The sequence below is a fragment of the Mandrillus leucophaeus genome, unplaced genomic scaffold (genome assembly GCF_000951045.1).
Source record: "Mandrillus leucophaeus isolate KB7577 unplaced genomic scaffold, Mleu.le_1.0 Scaffold300, whole genome shotgun sequence".
NCBI classification, from domain to species: Eukaryota; Metazoa; Chordata; class Mammalia; order Primates; family Cercopithecidae; genus Mandrillus; species Mandrillus leucophaeus.
The window spans coordinates 3,278,177-3,293,337 of NW_012103144.1; positions in this window are offsets into that span (position 1 = coordinate 3,278,177).

Sequence of the window (15,161 nt, forward strand, 5' to 3'; positions counted from 1 at the left end):
ACCTTTCTGGAATAGAGACATCCAGCTAGGTAAAATAAAATAAAATATATTGTATTTTTTCTATTGTCTAAATGGTTGATTTTTGGAAACTTAATGGGAATTTTTTTCTTTCTTCCTTGCTTTTCTGCCTGTGAACACAACCATTGCGTGTGTGTGTGTTTTAATACTGTGGAGCACAGCAGCATGTGGAACGTGAGTGAGCATCAAATGGGGAACACAGAACATTTTAACCTAATGAGAGCTTTCACTTTCCAGGGTGACCTGTTTGTACTCTGTGCCAAGAGACCTCTAAGAGGTCTACAGCTGCTTTCATTTTTTCATTGTAGACATGAAGTGCAGCCACTGCAGCAGCTGCAGAGCCCCCCACCTCCCATTCTGCATATACTAAGAAAAGGGACTCTTTAATCTCTGGGCTTGAGAAAAAATTTATTAAGGAATGAAATAGGGCCACAGAATTCCTGGGGTGAGCCTCTGTAACACAGCAGGTGGTGGCCAGGAAGCCATGACAAAATCAAGGAAAAAGATTCAGTTTTTTTTTTTTTTTTTTTTTTTTGAGGCTATGCGTGATTAGCAAAAGACATGTGGGTTACAGCTGTCCCTTAGAGAAGACCACATTTTGCATCTTGAAGAATGAAGGGCGGCTTTCCCTCTAATGAATTTGAAAGACTTTCTTGGCAGATTGTTTTGTTATAAGCTCGATATCTCCAGTTTTATTTTATTTTTTTGTTCTTTTCTAAACTAGTTCCATCCAGCCTAATGAATCTGAAAGCTCTTCAAAAGTTAGCAATAGGAAATGAGATTTCTTGTCTTTCCTCCTTCCCTTTCTTTAAAAATATTTATTTTATTAAATATGGTCTTTATTTATTCTTGGACAAGGCCTCTATGTGTGTTGCATCAATTTCAAGACCTATCGGTGATGGTTGTCTGTCATTCTGCTTCCAACGAAACTAACTGGATATTGAAGCAAAGGCAGAAATGAGAGGACAAGGGCCAATACCAAAGACGAACAGAAGCAGCAGTAACAGACCCTTAAAGAACTGTTTTTTAAAAAGTCAACATGAGATAACTGTACATATTTATGTGATGTATGTGATAGTTTCATGCATGTATCCAATGTGTAATCAAATCAGGGTAATTTGTATATTCATTACCTCAATCAATGATCATTTCTAGTTATTTTTACAATAAACTATAGTCACCTTGCTGTGGTATAGAACACTAGACTCATTCCTACTATTTAATTGTAATTTTGTCCCTATTAATCTACCTCTTCTTATCTCCCTCACCCCTTTCAGCCTCTGGTAACCCGTATGCTACTCTCTACTTCTATGAGATCAACTTTTTAAAGTTTCCACATGTAAGAACATGTGGTATTTATTTTTCTGTGCCTGACTTATTTCACTTAACGCAAATGTTCTCTAGGCTCATCCATGTTGCTGCAAATGGAGATATTTAATTTGTTATGGCTAAATAATTTTCTATTGTGTATATATACACCACGTTTTTTCATCCATTAATCTATTGATGGACAATTAGGTTGCTTCCAAATCTTGACTATTGTGACTAGTGTGATAAACATGAAAGTTCAGATATCTCTTCTACATAATGATGTCCTTTCCTTTGCATGTATACTCAATTGTGGGATTCCTGGATCATATGGTATTTCTATTTTAGTTTTTTTTTGGGAATCTCTGTACTGTTTTCCATTATGTCTTGCTAATTTACATTCACACAAACAGTATATGAATTCCCATTTCTTCACATCTTTGCCAGCTTTTGTCTTTTTGATCATAGTTACTCTAACGGGGGTGAGGTGATATCTCATTGTGGTTTTCATTTGAATTTCCAAGATTAGTGATATTGAACATTTTTCATATACTTGTTGGCCATGTGTGTGTCTTCATTTAAAAACTATTCTGATCATTTGTCCAGTTTTAGTTGGATTATTTGTATTTGCTTTAGAGTTGTTTGAATTCTTTAAATATTGTAGGTATTAATTTCTTGTCAGATGGATAGTTTGCAAACATTTTAGTCCATTGTGTAGGTTGTCTCTTCACTCTGTTGATTGTTTCCTTCGCTGTGTAGAAACGTTTCAGTTTGATGTAATCTCATTTGTCTGTGTGTGTTTTTGTTGCCTGCACTTTTCCGGTCCTATTCAAAAAAAATTCTTGCCCAGACCAATGTGATGAGCATTTCCCTTATATTTTCTCCTAGTAATTTCATAGTTTTAGGTCTTACATGTAAGTCAATCCATTTTGATTTTTGTATGTGGTAGGAGATAGAGGTCTAGTTTCCTTCTTCTGCATATGCTTATCCAGTTTTCCCAACACCATTTATTGAATAGTCTGTCTTTTTCCTATTGTACGTTCTTGGCATCTTTGTTGAAAATGAGTTGTCTGTAAATATGTGGATTAATTTCCGGATTATCTATTCTGTTTCACTGGTCTATGTATCTGTTTTTATCTCAGTACCATACAGATTTGGTTACAATAGCTTTGAAATTGTAGTGTGATGCCTCCAGCTGTGTTCTTTCTTCTCAGGATTGCTTTGATGATTCAGTCTTTTTTTGTTTCCATATAACTTTTAGGATGGATTTTTTTTGTGTGTTTTTTTGTGAAGAATGTCAGCCACTTTGGATAGTATGATCATTTTAACAATATTAATGCTTCTAATTCATGAGTATGATATACCATTCCATATTTTTGTGTGTGTCCTCTTCAATTTCTTTCATCAATCTTTTAAAGTTTTCAGTGTAGTGGTCATTCACTTCATTGGTTAAATATATTGCTAGGTATTTTAATTATTTATTTTTGTAGGTATTGTAAAGGGATTGTTTTCTTTTTTAGATTGTTCACTCTTGACATATAGAAATGCTACCGATTTTGTAGGTTTTGTATCCTGAAATTTTACTAAATTTGTTTATCAGTTCTAAGAGTGTTTTGGTAGAGTCTTTAGGCTTTTCTAAATATAAGATTATGTTATCTGCAAAAAGGGACAATCTGATTTTCTCTTTTCCAATTTGTATGCCCTTAATTTATTTCTCTCACATAATTGCGCTGGCTAGGACTTCCAATACTATTTTGAATAAAAGCAATGAAAGTGGGTGTCTTCGTTTTGTTCCAGATCTTAGAAGAAAGGCTTTCAACATTTCCTGTTTAGTATGACGTTAGCTGTGGGATTGTCATGTTTGGCCTTTATTGAGTTGAGGTACATTCTTCCTATACCTGATTAGTTGAGACTTTTTTTTTTTTAATCACGAAGGGATGTTGAATTTTATCAAATATGTTTTTATAAAACTGAAATAATCATATGTTTTCTGTCCATTCTGTTGATGTGTTGTTTATTGATTTGCGTATGTTGAAACATTCTTTCATCACTGGGATAATCATCCCACTTGATCACAATGTGTAATCTTTTAGATGTGTTGTTGGATTCAGTTTGCTTTTAGTATTTTGTTTAGAATTTTTTCCATTTGTGTTCATCAGGAGTATTGGCCTATGGTTATTATGATTTTTTCTTTTTTTTGTTGTGTCCTTATGTGCTTCTAGAATCAGGGTGATACTGGTCTCATAGAACAAGTTTGGAAAAATTCCCTCCTCTTCAATTTTTGGAAAACTTGAAAAGAATTTTTTTTTTTTTTTTTTTTTTTTTTAGATGGAGTCTCGCTCAGTCGCCCAGGCTGGAGTGCAGTGGCACTATCTCGGCTCACTGCAAGCTCCGCCTCCCGGGTTCACGCCATTCTCCTGCCTCAGCCTCCTGAGTAGCTGGGACTACAGGCATTGACCACCACACCCCGGCTAAATTTTTTCGTATTTTTAATAAAGACGGGGTTTCACCGTGTTAGCCAAGATGGTCTGGATCTCCTGACCTCATGATCCGCCTGTCTCGGCCTCCCAAAGTGCTGGGATTACAGGCATGAGCCACTATGCCTGCCCTGAGAAGAATTTGTATTAGCTCTTCTTTAAAAGTTTCAACAATTCAGCAGTGAATTCAGTCCTAGACTATTCTTTGTTGGGAGATTTTTGATTACAATTTAATCTTATTACTAATCATTGGTCTGTTCAGGTTTTCTATTTCTTCATGGTTCCATCTTGTAGGTTGTATTTGTCTAAGAATTTATCCATTTCTTCTTGGTTTTCCAATTTGTTGGCATATAGTTTTCATGATAGTCTCTCATGATCTTTTGTATTTTTCTGATTATCAGTTGTAATATCTCCCTTTTCATTTCTGATTTTATTTATTTGGGTCTTCTCTCTTTTTATCTTAGCCTAGCGAAAGATTTGTCTATTTGTTTACCTTTTTTAAAAAACAACTTTTTGTTTTGTGGATATTTTGCATTTATTTAGTTTTCATTTCATGTATTTCTGCTCTGATCTTTATTTTTTTTTTCCTTTTATTAATTTTGGGGTTGTTTTTCACTTGATTTTCTAGTTCCTTGAAGTACATCATTAGGTTTGAAGGCTTTGTACTTTTTTGATGCAGTCATTTGTTGCTATAAACTTCCCTCTGTACTGCTTTTGCTGCGTCCCATAGGTTTTAGTATGTTTTGCTTGCTTTTTTCTTGTTTTCAAAAAATTTTATCTTTTTTTTAAAGTTCTCCTTTGATTCATTTGTAATTTAGGACCATGTTGTTTAATTTACATGTATTTGTACAGTTCTCATAGTTTCTCTTGTTACTGATTTCTCATTTTATTCCATTGTAATCAGAAAGATAGTTGATATAATTTCAATTTTAAAAATTATTTTGAGGCTGCTTTGTGTTCTAATATATGGTCTATCTTGGAGAATGCTTCATGTGATGATGAGAAAATATGAATTCTGCAGCTGTTTGATAAAATGTTTTGTAAATGTCAGTTAGTTTTATTTGATCTGAAGTGTAGTTTGACTCCAGTGTTTCTTTGTTGATTTTATGTCTGGATGATCTGTCCCATTGCTGAAAATAGGGTATTGAAGTCTTCTATTATTGTATTGCAGCCTATCTCTTCCTATAGATCTATTATTATTTACTTTATATATTTTTGTACTTTGGTATTGTATGCATATATATTTATAATTGTTATATCCTCTTGCTGAATTGAGCCCTTTATTATTATATAATATTATAATTTAAATAAAGAGAACTTCTATGGCTCTTTTTACAGTTTGTGACTTAAGGTCCAATTTATCTGACATAAGTATAGCTACTCCCACTTGATTTTGGTTTCAATTTGTAGAAAGTATCTTTTTTCCACTTCTTGACTTTCAATCTATGTGTGTTCTTACGGCTAAGTCCCTTATAAGCAGTATATAGCTTCGTCTTGCTTTTTCATCCATGTAATAACTGTGTGTACGTATGTGTGTTATATACACACTGTGTGTACATATGTATGTTATATACACACAGTTATATGTATATACATATACACATGTATACACATACACAGATGCATATATGTATATACATACAGTGTTACTTCTATTATATATTATATATAAAATATATTATGTATATATTATATATAAAATATATAATGTATATATTATATATATTGTGTGTGTGCGTATATATATTTTTTCTTTTTTTGAGGCAGAGTCTCATTCTGTTGCCCAGGCTGGAGTACAGTGGTATGATCGCAGCTCACTGCTGCCTCGACTTCCTGAGCTCAGGTGATTCTCCCACCTCAGCCTCCCAAGTAGCTACGACTACCAGTGTGTACCACTATGCCTGGCTAATTTTTTGTATTTTTTTACAGAGACACATTTTTGCCATGCAGCCCAGGCTTGTCTTGAACCGCTAGGCTCAAGAGATCTACCTGCCTCAGCCTCCCAAAGTGCTGGGATTACAGTCATGAGCCACCACGCCTGGCTAAGTAACTGTACGTATTTTCATGAGATAATTTAATCAATTTACATTCAAGGTCATTTTGATAGGTATGACTTACTCCCGCCATATTTGTTCATTGTTTCCTAGTTGTTTTGTAGATCCTTAATTCCTTCTTCCTCTCTTATTTTCTTCCTTTGTGGTTTGATGGCTTTCTGTAGTGCTGTGCTATGATTCTATTCTTTTTATCTCTTTTAAAAATATATGTTATAGGCTTTTCCTTTGTGGTTATCCTGAGACATACATAAAACATTTTATACTTATAACACATTAACTTAAGCTGATAACAGCTTAATTTGGAGTACATGCACAAACTCTCCATTTTTATTGCCCCTCCTCCTGCATTTTATGTTTTTGATGTCACACTTCATATTTTAAAATAGTATGTATTCCTTAGCAGGTATAGCTTTCATTGTTTTAATAGTTTTGCATTTTGAGCTTTATGCTAGAGATATACTTGATTTACCCACCACCATTACTGTATTAGAGTGTTTTGAATTTGATGACGTAATTCCTTTTACTCGTGAGTTTTATACTTTTGTATGTTTTTATTACTAATTAATATCTTCTTCTTTCAGCTTGAATAACTTCCTTTCACATTTTCTTGTAATACAGTTCAAGTGGTGATAAACTTTCTCAGCTTTCATTTGTCTGAGACAGTCTTTATCACTCCTTTGTTTTGTTTTTGAAAGATGGTTGCTGACAAAGACAGGGTTCTTGGTTGGCAGCCTTTTTCTTTTAATACTTTGAATATATTATCCCACTGCCTTCTGAGCTTCTCACGTTCCTGCTAAGAAATCTGCTGATAGTCTTATGGAGGTTCTTCAATATGTGGCAATTTGACTTTTCCTTGATGCTTTTAACATTCTCTTTTTCTTTAACTGTTGACAGTTTGACTATGACATGTCATGGTGTGGATCTCTTTGGATTCATCTTATTTGATGTCTTACTGGCTTCTTGGAACTGGCTTTCTAATTTATTTCCCAGACTTGGGAAGTTTTCTGCCACTATTTTTTTGAATATGTTTTTTATCCCTTTCTTTGTTGTTCGTCCTTTTGGCATTCTAATACTGTGTAATTTGTTCTGCTTGATGGTGTCTCATAAATCTTTTAAGCTATCTTCACTTTTTCATTCTATTTATTTATTTATTTATTTATTTATTTATTTATTTTGCTCCTCAGATTGGATAATTTCCTGTGCTCTACCTTCAAGTTCACTGTTCTTTTTTTCTGCTTGATCTAGTCCATCAGTTATCCCCTCTATTGAATTTTTTAGTTTGGTTATAGCGTTCTTCAAATTCATGATTTCTGTTTTGTATTTTCAAAAAATACTCTCTATTTGTTAAAAGTTCTCGGTTTTTTCTTGCACTGCTGTCTTTACCTCTGTGATCATCTTCATGTCCATTATTTTGAGTTTTCTCTCAGGTAAATCATAAAACTCCACTTCATTTGGGTCAGTTCCTGGAGATTTATCTTGTTCTTTCATTTAAAATATATTTTTATTTTATTTGATTCTCTGTGTTGATTTCTGTGCATTAGATAAGATCACTACCTCTTTTTAGCTTGTTAGACTATATTTGTGTAGGAGAGGTTTTCACCAGTCCATCCAGCCAGAGATTTTAAGGTGCCTCCCAAATCTTGACACTTGTCCAGTCTTCTATATATGGTTTTGGTGGCCCCCTAGAGCTTAGGATGTGCCATATCTTGTCAGTAACCTGAGATTAGTATAATAGGAGCCAGACTCTTTAGATGTAGCTGGAAAAGTTGGGGCGTTAAATGTGAATTTTAGTTCTATGTTTGCAGGAAGGCTGAATATGGGTATCTATATCCCATTCTTTCTGGACTAAACTGGAAAGAATACCTCTGGCAAATTCCTGTACCTTCTGACCCAGAAGGGATAGCTTCTGGAAGTGGGCTCATTATTTGGCCACCTGTTTATTTTTTGTGGTCTTGGGTTATTCAGGGTCATAAAGCCCCCTTGACTTCCAGGGCTAGGCCATTAGGAGACAGTCTATTAGGTGGGAGCTATGAAGTTGTGGTTGTCAGTGAATGGCCTAATGCCTTCCAGAAAAAAAAAAAAGCATGAATAGGCCTGGATTTATCTCTGGGGCAAGCTGGGGAGTTAGGGGTTCTAAGTGCTGAGCTCCAGCTCTAGCTACCAGGGAGCTATTGTGTATTTGTCCCTTTACCTCCACTATGCAAGTTCATTAGAAACCAGGCTGTCAAGTAGCCACAGAGTGTATGTTTCATAAGCTTCTTCCAGGCAGAAAGTGAAAAGTACACATTCCTGCCTCGTTTTTTTTTTTTTTTTTTTTACTGCACCAAGAGGGTAGAGCCCCTGAAAGTGTATGGAGGCCTGTTTAAAACCACTTATTTGTTCTGAGATGAAGGGAGACTCTCTCTCTCTCTCTCTCTTTCTGTCTATATATATGCTTATTCACTTTTGTTCTCAGAGCTATGATGTTTAGGATGAAGTCATTTTGGATGTAGCTTTAACAATTGGGGCTCTTGGTGTGTGTTCTAAACCCCTTCTGGGGTTAAACAGTGAGTTGCATTTTTAAAGTTCCTTCTTTGCACTGTTTCCTAGGGGATAAAATTCTTGGAGGAGCTTGCACATCATTTAAAAATGCTGCATTTATCCTAAGATATAGAGAGACATATGTGTGCCAGTTCCTTCTGTTCCCAGGGCTAGGAGATTTGCATGCAGTCCCTTAGGTGGATGTTGTAAAAGTCTGGGCTCTTGATATGAGTGCAAATTCCCCCCAGTCTGGTGGCAGGTTAATTATTTACTTCCCTTTAACTCCTCAATACAAGTTAATTAGAAGTCAGATTGCCAGGTAGCAGCTGGAGAGATGTTTCATAAACCTCTTCCAGAGGAATTGGGGTGATATGTTTTGTAAGCCCCTTTGTGACACTTCTAGGAGGATGAAGTCTCTGAAAGTGCTTGCAGCTCATATAAAACTTCTGGTCTTTAATTTTTTTCCTATGATTTTTAGAGAGACACACATGTGTTTACTCCTCTCCACCTCTGTAGCTGGTGAATGAAGAATCAAAATGTGGGGAAACTTAGGGTTAGGGTCCTATATGTGAGGTCTAGACCCTACTCTTTATAGGGAAGAACTGTGTGTTGGAGATTTCTTTCCCAGTTTTATGACTCAGTGCCCAAGGTGAGTCTGTGCCCCAGTGTGCTTCAGCTTTTTCTATCCATTCAATATGGATGTTTTCTCAGTTGCCTGTTGGGTAGGAATCTCCTGACTGCTCTCTGACTCTCTCAAAGGGAACTGATCCATGGATAAATGTTTATGTGATGGATTTGTAGGTGGAGGAAGAGTCAGGAGCTTCCTATTTTGCCATGTTGGTGATGCTGTCCTCCTTGGAGTTTTTAAAACACCAGTAATACTGGAAATTTTTAGGGTTGATTGATCATAGAAAAATTAACAAAAATCATATCAGTACAGACTAATTCTTGATCTCTCATAATTGTGACATCATCAAGAATGTTCATGACTTTCAATATGTCATATTAATGAGAAATTAGGGCAGTTTGATTCTTTCTAAATATTGATAATTATTTTGTCTCTTGACTATAGGCATTTAGTGTGTTGCATCCTGTTTCTATTATCTCCTGGGATACCAAATAATTAAAGTAGATTAAACATACACATTCCTCTGGTTTGTAAATGTTTATTATGCTACTTACTGTGTATTCACTGTTCACTGCATATGATATTCACATATTTTTAACATTGATTTGTTGGTATCCACATATCTACCAATGGAATCAATTTGGTAGCAAAGCTATTTATTTATTTATTTATTTATTTATTTATTTTACTTCCTCCTTTTAGCAAATGAAGGTAGAGATCAAAATAATTTGCTCCAATATGTTATCCAAATATTAAAAAGCAAACAAACAGAAAGCTAAAAAAACTTAACTGTTTTTGCAGAGAACCTTTATATTGTTTGTTATATTTTAGTCTTGACAGACAAGAAGGTATATAGGAAATCATTTGAGTTTGTAGCCTGATACCTTAAAAAATATGGTAAAATATGGGACCCTTCCCTTTTCAAGGTAACCTGTTTATAGTCAGCACCAAAAGCTCCCAAGAACTGCCACACCTCACATTTTGCTACGTCAGACATAAACTATTGACATTGCAGCAACTGTGGATTCTCCATACACTCTGAATGTTGCCTTCTCTCCCTCTTCAGGGACTCCCCTTTCCATACCCCAGGTCCCAAGGCTTCCTAATGACTAGTAGTTCCACAAGCCCACCCTGCTACCAAACGTGCTGGACCCTTGGCCTACAATGCCTTGCCCCTCTTTCTCCACTTTGTTAACTCTTACTCTCCTTCAAAATGTAGCTTAAATATCGCCTTCTCAAGGAAGCTTTTCTTGATCCATCATCTCCCTCACCACAATCTGATATGGTTTCTTCTGTGTGCTTGCACTCTTTGATAACTTGCAGCAAAATTATTTGTCTGCTTGTTTTCTTTTCCAACTAGTTTGAGGATTTGGGTAAAAAGTATGTTTTACTGGTTTCCCTATCCTTTGTGCCTACAGTGATTAGGAGCTGAAAAAAGTGCTGTCAAATGAAAGGTTAAATGAATGACTCCAGGCAGATATTCAAGGTATATTTAAAGAGTGGTATATTATGCTAATGCAAGGTGTTTTTTTCAATAGAATGCAAAATGTGTATGTCTCAAACACAGTAGACATCTAGTTCTTGCTCACATAACTGCTTGTGGTGGTGCTTCTGATTGGTGGGGACAGAAATTTCTCCATGGGATCAATCAGTAATCAAAGCTGAGAGAGGCTCTGCCATCTTTGAAACATGACTTCCAAGGAATGTAGTCATCTAAGTCCTAGTTTGCCGGGAGAGGAAAAAAGCTAGGAGGAACAGTCCCAGGGGGCAGAGGGCATGCCTGTGAGAGACCCTTACGGGCCAGGCCTGGCCACATTTCACTTTCACATGCATCCCACTGGCAGGACGCAGTCATTCAAGAGCACAAGCCTCTTCAGGGCTAACATACTAGCACCTGAATTTATAAAAAATATTAATGTGACCCCTTTTCAAACTATTTCAACCATTAATTATATTTCTATAAAACCAGGAACTTGCTAGTTTCTGAATGTTTTACTTTATGTCTTCAAAAATAAAGGCCTTCTTGTTCTATTATAAAACACGTTTGAAACTTGAAAATTCTAACAAAAGATAACTGAAAATATAGTTTATTTCCCTATGTACCACCACATGTTTCCTTGTTCTATTCTGGATTCTGTAGTCCAATGTGTGTGTGTGTGTGTGTGTGTGTGTGTGTGTGTGTGTATGTGTGTGTGTGTGTGAAAGAGCGAGAGAGAGAAAGAGATACATTCATTAACCCATCTATTCATTACTGTTAGGAACCAGGTGCCATGTTCAGTGCTAAGTATACAAAATGAGTGAGACATGTTACCTTATTTTAAGTTTTTAATAATCTGGTGAAATTCACATAAATAGAACATTTTGAATCTGTGTGGTAAGTATGCTTCTTTCTTACTGTTATTCGTTTTCGATCTATTCCTCGACGTTTTCCCCTCCTATCCCCAGAGTTGAACTTCAGAGCCTCCAATCATGTGCAGTCAGTCACAGATCTTTAAAAATTCTGTTTATATCCTATCTAGAAAGCAGGTCTCATGTACCAAATCTCTTCAAATCACTGCCAGTGATTTGTGAGAGCTGCAATTAGACCACGGGTATTTTTATTTTGTATGTTCTTTTGGGGGAAGAAAACAGACTTACTTAATGAGTCATTTTACAACCTAAAATCATAATTAGAAAATATAATATTCCATCCTTACACACACACACACACACACACACGTGGATTTTTCAAATAATTTTAAGAAATTCTGAAATTTATAATTTCTTTCTTTTTTTATGTGCGATAAGGTCTGTCAGCCAGGCTAGAGTGCAGTGGCATGATCATAGGTCACTGTCACCTTGAACTCCCGGGCTCAAGTAATGATCCTATCTCAGCCTCCTGACTAACTAGGACTATAAGCATGTGCCACACACTGGCTAACTTTTAAATTTTTTGTAGAGCCAGGGTCTCACTATATTGCCCAGACTGGCTTCACACTTCTGGCATCACACTCCTGGCCTCAATTGATCCTCCTGCCTTGGGCTCCCACAGCACTGGGATTAGAGGCATAAGCAACTATGCCAGGATCATTTTCTTTTATTTAAATTTGGAAGGATTTATAATAAAAGAAATTTCACTATTATTCATCTTATACTACTTTTGGTATAATGTTTTCTTATATCACAAGGGAATAATTCTTTTATAAATACTTTCTATACATATATTTTTCTATGCAAGTTTTAGCAGATTGGTCTAGGTGAAAAAAACTTATTTCAAAGAAGTTCTGGAAAGAATACATTTTTCTCCAAATGGATTTATATAAAGAATATTAAAATTGCATAGTGTAAAATGAAGTATTACACTAAATGTTGACTAAATGTTTTATATGGTTATGCTTCATATCATCATTGAGATTGCAAGCTTCTTGAGGATTGAAATCCACATTTTATTTCTCTTGTAAACTCTGTTATGATAGAATATCTCGTAATAACTAATTATTGGACCATGTATTCTTTTTTGCAATATAGGTGGCTAACAATTTTGCTGTTTATTTTTATCTATATTTGCTTTTTTGAAAATTTTGTTAATAATTGCAATTTACTATTTACTTATAATTATGCTGACCTTAAATCAGTCATTTAGAAAGTAAAGTAAATCTCAATTTTCTTCCCTCAGGAGATTTTCAGATAGGTTAAATATAATACTTCATAAGAATGGCTGTCAAAATATTAGACAAATCATCTAAAATATTGTAAAAGGCAATATACATGGAAATTAAATCATTTCTAAGACTTACAAGAATGAAGAGAATAAAAAGAAAATCAGCCTTGGCAACGGAACTCTGAGTCAGTGGTTCCAAATTTCATCAAAGACTTAAAAAACAAAACAAGAAAAAAACAAAGAAAGAAACCAGATGCACATTCGAGGCCCATCTATGGAAAGTATTCTATATTTTTATGATTTCAACAAAGGTACTAGAATAATAAAATGATTATACTTCAGTAGGACTCTTAAGTGAATAAGCAAGTTAATATTTTTTTAACACTGTTATTTGAACACTGTCAGTTGATGGTACTTTTGCCATCAGTTAGAAATCAGGATTCCTCTGATCCTAATGGAATTCAGTAAAATACCCTTGAAAAGTTGCAGTTTGCAAGTTTTTTTTTTTTTTGAGAATAGATACCACTCATAGCTGGATGTGCAAAGTAGGTGCCATAGTTATGGAGAATTACAAGGAAAGGGATTGCAAAAGTCCTCAGATTTGAACAGGCCACTACAACTGGTAATTTATGGCAGTCTGAAGACCACATTGTGGGGAGTGCTGCTGGCTTTCCGAATCTATCTGTCTGTCTCTCTCTCCCTTTCTATCATCTATCTCAGCTTAATTGAGGTATAATTTACATACATTAAAACTTAGCTGTTTTAAATCAACAGTTGGCTGAATTTTCTTAGTGGTACAGAGTTGTGCAACCAGCACCAAAATCCCTCTGAAAAGTTTACTCCTATACTTCTGCAATTGATCCCCTCCCCGACCTTTGGCCTTAGACAGCCACTGATCTGCTTCCTGCTACTTCAGTTTTTCCTCTTCTAGAGTTTCATATACATGGAATTATATAGTATGTAGTCTGTTGAGTCAGACTTGTTTGATTTAGCATGATGGTTTTGTGATTCATCTATGTTATTTTGAACATTAGTATTTTTTATTGCTAAGCAGTAGTATTATATGGATATATTTCATATTGCTTATACATTTACTTAGGCATTTGGATGGTTTCCAGTTTTTGGCTATTATGATTAATGTTACATTGAACATTTGTGTACATCTTTGTGTGTTTTCATTTGTCTTGAATGAATATCCAGGAGTGGGATTGCTGGGTCTATGATAAGTGTATGTAAAATTTTGTAAGGTACTACCCTACTATTTCCTAGAGTGGCAGTATCATTTTTTCTTCTTACTAACAATGCGCAAGGATTCCAGTGGCTCCAGTCTCAACAGTGCTTGATGTGATCAATCTTTAAAAATTATAGCCACGTCAGTGAAGAGGTAGTGATATGTCATTGTGATTTTTAATTTACATTTTCCTGATAGCTAGTAATATTGAGCATCTTTTCATATGCTTCTTTTACATTTGTATATATTCTTTCATGAACTCTCTGCTTAAGTCTTGTGACCATTTTGTAATTGTCTTCTAATTACACGGTAAGAATTCTTTATATATTCTTTCCGTATAAGCCCCTTGTCAGATGTATGTTTTGAAATAATTTTTTCCAGTTCATGACTCATCTTTTTATTTTCTTATGTAGGTATTTCAAAGAGAAAGATATTTTAATTTGGTGTTAAAATAATGGTTTATAATATTTGGCATGATCATAATTATTATTTTAAAAATATTAAATTTTAGTTATTACAAATATGTAGAAATATATAGTTTTATTGTATGTTGGTCTTTATCCTGCAAACTTATTAATTGATTTATTATATCTAGTAATTATGTATATTTTGTCAGATTTTCTACACAGATAAACACAGTTTTATTTGTTTTCCAATCTGGGTTACTTTAGTTTTTACTTATTTATTTATTTTTAATTTTATTGCTCCAGTGCAATGTTGAATAGAAAAGGTCAGAGTAAGCTTAAGAGGATATCATCTAAGCTTTATCAAGAAGTATGATGTCAGTTTTAGATTTTCTCAGATCTCCTTTATTGTATTGAGGATCCTAGCTTGCTGAGAATTTTCTTCTCCTTTCTTTTCTTCACAAATAAATGTTGGATTTTTTTTCAAATGCTTTTTCTCCATCTGTTGAGGTGATCATATGGTTCTTCTTTTTATATGATTAATTCTTAAATGCTGAACAAGTATTGCATTTCCAGGATAAATCTCAATTGGTCATGCTGTATTATGTATATATACTGCTAGATTGGGTTAGCTAAAATTTGTGTTAAGAATTTTTGCATTTGAGACCAGCTTGAACAACATGGTGAAACCCTGTATCTACTAAAAACACCAAAAATTAGCCGGGTGTAGTGGCGGGCACCTGTAATCCCAGCAACTCAGGAGGCTGAGACAGGAGAATCGCTTGAACCCGGGAGGCGGAGGTTGCAGTGAGCTGACATTGTGCCATTGCACTCCAGCCTGGGCAACAGAGTGAGACTCAGTCTCAAGAAAAAAAAAAAAA